Below are 4,498 nucleotides of genomic sequence, written 5' to 3' on the forward strand. Positions count from 1 at the left end.
TCTGACCTTGTAGGCACTTAGATATTTGCCAATAAGTAGCCTCCAAGAGCAATGAGTACCCCACTGACTGCTCAGGGACTCTCTCTCTCAATCTCTAAGAAGCCAAATACTTTTTGCAGGAGTGAAATAGTCTCTCGTGTATCCAGTCCAACATTTGTTAGAGTATCTCATAGGCTCACTTAGAAATGCAACCATTTAAGGAGCCTTGAAGTTGCTCTAGGCCACCTGGATTTACAGAGCTTGATGGATATAGAAACTTAATAGGTCTATCAATGCTTGTTTATAAGCATTAGGAACTTCAACATTAGGTCCTGGACCCCCTTCCAAAGTCTAAATTGCCAGTAGAGCAAAAACGTCTCTCCCGATTCCCACTTCCATCTTCCCATTGTATAAACAATTTGGTTGAGGTCACAGTCATGATTCTTAGTGAATTCATAATTTAAGAATTGGCAACTGGGCATTGTGGTGGTGCATACCGTTAATCCTAACACTTGAAAGGCAAGAGGTATCCAGATCTCTTTGAGTTTAAGGTCAACCTGGTTTACATAGAAAGTTCTAGGACAGCCAAGACTAGAGGGATCTTCTCTCAAAAAAATATTTCAGAAGTGACTTTTGTATACAAAGAGAAATGCAGTATATTCATAAATATGTACACACACACAAATATATACATATACATACATATATATATATGCATATATATATGCATATATATATAATGGCTATTTTCCAGCAGCATGAATAACCAGTCATAAATAATTCATTTTCTCATCTAAAATATACTTTTCTATGCAGTAACTTATTTGGGCTCTTCAACTGTTCTGAGACATGTAGTCATCAGGCAAGTGCTATTATTACCCTTTAAGACATCAGAAATAGAATGTTCAGAAGGTCAAATAACTTTCCTAAAATGTCTCCAGTGGAATAACAGAACATCATCTCCGATCTTGATATGTCTACTAATACATTATCAGATTATGGAATTACATTGGTATCAGTGCATTGCGCATCAGCCTTTCCTACAGAAAATATGTGATCTCTGACTTTTACAGTATCAGAGCCCACTCTGAGTTTATCAGCCTCCCTAACCTGCTAAGCTGAATGGCTGTATTTTTCCCCAGTGCATGTCATGATTCTTAGTGAATCATATATATATATGTATATATATATATATGTGTGTGTGTGTGTGTGTGTGTGTGTGTGTGTATTCCTAAATACACAAATACATCCTACTCACTCTATACTCTATACAATATTACTTGTATGTATGTTTTTAGGACTGACCATTTATTGTTGGGTAACAATAGAAACTTAGTAGGTCTATCAATGCTTGTTTATAGGTGGAACTTCAGCATTAGTCCTCTTGCCTGAGGAAGGCTATTTCTCCCACTTTCAACATTTCTTAGTTGCCTATAATTCTTTGTATAGGCTTGAGGCCACATGCCTTACTCCCCCCACATACCACGGGATATGGCGCGTCAATTGGTATTGTCCTTGTTTAGCTCATGTTTAAACAATCATGTAGGTGAGATGCTATGAGTGTCGTTTCTGACATTACTAAGAGACATAATCTCACTGCAAACTTCCTGATCCTCTGGCTCTCATAATCTTTCTGATCACCCTCCTCCCTGCCCTTCAGCCATGCTCCCTGATCCTGAGGTTCAGAAGTTGATTTGTTGGTGTATCTGCTGGGACTGGGCTCCACAACTTTGCATTTTGATTGGCTGTTTTCTATAACAGTCTCCATCTGAGAAATTTCCTTGAGGAGGGGTTAGGACTACACTTATATCAGAAGATTCAGAGCTAGGAGCAAACATACTATTTGACTTTCTGGGTCTTACTCAATGTGGTATTTTCTAGTTTCATTCATTTACCTCCAAAGCTCATGGCTTCATTTTTGTCTATAGCTGAATAGTATTCCATCTACGTGTGCCATACTTTTAGCAGCAGTGAACATAGCTGAGCAAGTATCTGTGGAGTTAGATGTCCAGTCTTTTGGGCATACAGTAAGAAGTGGTATTGTTGAATCATATGGTAGAATTAGTTTTAGCTTTTTGATAATTCTCCACACTGGTTTCTAGAGTAACTGGACCAGTCTGCAGTCCCACTGCAAACACTGACTGAGGGTTCCTTTTCTTCCACACTTTGTCCAGCATTCATTGCCCTTTGCCCTTCTAACTGGGGTAAGAGTAAATCTCAAAGTTGCTTTAATTGGAATTTCCCCAAATGCTAGAGATGATGAACGTTTTTGAGCACCAGCATGTCAACCATGTGAATGAGCCTTCTTAGGTCAGCCAGTCCCAGTCAGGACACATAAGCTGCATCCTGCCCTGCCAAGTTAGCAGATCCACAGACCAAATAAATGATTACTCATATTTTAAGTCAACCATTTTGAGATGATCTGTCTTATGAAAAATAAGTAGAATCCACTTTTCTGGAGCATATACTGATCACCTTCATGTCACAATGAGCGATGAAATACCAGAGATAAATAACCTGAATGCAGACAGATTCTTATTGGCTCATGGTGTCGGATGTGTTAGTGCATTCTTACTTGGTGCCCTTTGCCTGTGGGTTGTGACGTTGAAGTGATTCTATCATACTTGCTCACCACATGGCAGCTGGGAGAGAGAGAGAGAGAGAGAGAGAGACAGAGAGAGAGAGAGAGAGAGAGAGAGAGAGAGAGAGAGAGAGAGAGAGAGAGAATGGGGATGGGGCCTGGATATTCCAATATCCCTTTCAATGGACTGCCTCAAGAACCTAACTTCCTCCCACCAGGCCCTAGTCTGCAATGCTCCCCTACCGCCCAGTGATGCACAGGCTAGTAATGGCTTTGACACATGGACTTCTGGGAGATGTCTAAGACCCACACTGTCCGCAGACATACATCAAACTGGTTAAGCACTGGGAATTTTACATTTGCTTCATTTAGTCTTTTTCACATGAAAACGTGAATGAAGCACCTTCTGATGTCTAAATACAAGAAGAAACAGACAATTAAGCAAATTGCTTCAAAATGCCTTCAACCCTAAATAATCAAATCGTACTATTAATATGTGGGTATTTGGTTCAAAACTCTGAAAAGAATTCAGCCCTCAAGCTTTGACAGTTCCTTGAAGACCTTCTAAATATAGGAAAATAAAACTGAAATTCATGTCACTTTGTTAATGACATCACTTAAAACTATAAGTTAATTAACTAATTAACAACTTAATTAACTCAGCACTTAATTTACTTACTTGAGTTCACTTAAATTCCCTAGACATGATTTAATAACTTTCAGTGTAATTCCTGACTAACCATGTAAATTGTGCGATGTGTATCTGTTCAATTGAGTAGACATTTCTTGAAATTAAATAGTTTAAGGCAGACGCTAAGCCTAACAGTGAGTTTACTTTTTCCTTCTAGAGAGAAATGTGAACTGAATTTCTGTTGTATTGGTTTTCACACAATACTTTTTTTTCCTTTCAAAAGCATAAAGCAAATACCTGAATGTGTTAATTTGCTTAAAAGTATCAAAAGAAAAACCCAAAAATTATGTAGCTAAAGTGAAAAAAATGTTACCATAATATATTAAGAATGTATTTTCTAGATTCTTTTCAGTTACTATTAGATATATTAACTGGACATAATAATATTCGCTGTGACATTTCACACATGTATAGAATGGCATGTTTACTCCAGTCACTCCCCATCGCTTCATTTCCTGTCCTTCCAGTACTGCGGATCCCTTCATCTTCTCACTGAGTCTAGCTCCCACCATCACTTCTTTTACTTTTGTTTTTTTGGCTTTGGTTTTGGAGAGCCCGTGAGTCTCACTCGAATTGCTTGTGAGAGCATGGGTAAAGGGGTATTTTCAGGGGCATGGCTACTTATCAGTGGCTAGTGAAGGAAGTATCCCTCCCCAGCAAACATTACCTGCCTTACAGAGCCTATGGGCTCCTCCCGTCTCCGTGGTGAACCACTGATGGGACTCACCTTGCACAGATTTTATGCGGATATCACAGCTGCGAGAACTGCCTCTGGGTCAAGCAACACTTAAGAGCACATGGGAAGCTGCTGTGCACTTCTCGGTGCATTTTCTTATGTCACCCACTGTTCACAGAGACGGAACCACATTGCTCACGGTGGAGCTACTAGGGTCTCCTTACTCTGTTTCCCTAATAGTACATTCGTATTGATTTTTTTCAAACATCTCGCTCTAAAATAAACTGTGATCGTTTGCAAATACAGCTCTTCTTCAACTATGGTTTTAGAAGCCGTGACTTATCTGTGTGAAAGCCTGGGAAACAGACAAAATATACCTAAGTGTCACTTGTGCTGATGTTGATAGGAAAAGTGGGGTGCTGCTATTGTGCGGTTGAAACATAAGTGGCGAGCAGGGCAGTGGTGGTGCACCCCTTTAATCCCAGCACTTGGGAGGTAAAGGCAGGTGGATTTCTGAGTTTCAGGCCAGCCTGGTCTACAGAGTGAGTTCCAGGACAGCCAGGGCTATACA

Source organism: Grammomys surdaster, unplaced genomic scaffold (assembly GCF_004785775.1).
Source record: "Grammomys surdaster isolate TR1022 unplaced genomic scaffold, NIH_TR_1.0 198, whole genome shotgun sequence".
In the NCBI taxonomy this organism is placed as follows: Eukaryota; Metazoa; Chordata; class Mammalia; order Rodentia; family Muridae; genus Grammomys; species Grammomys surdaster.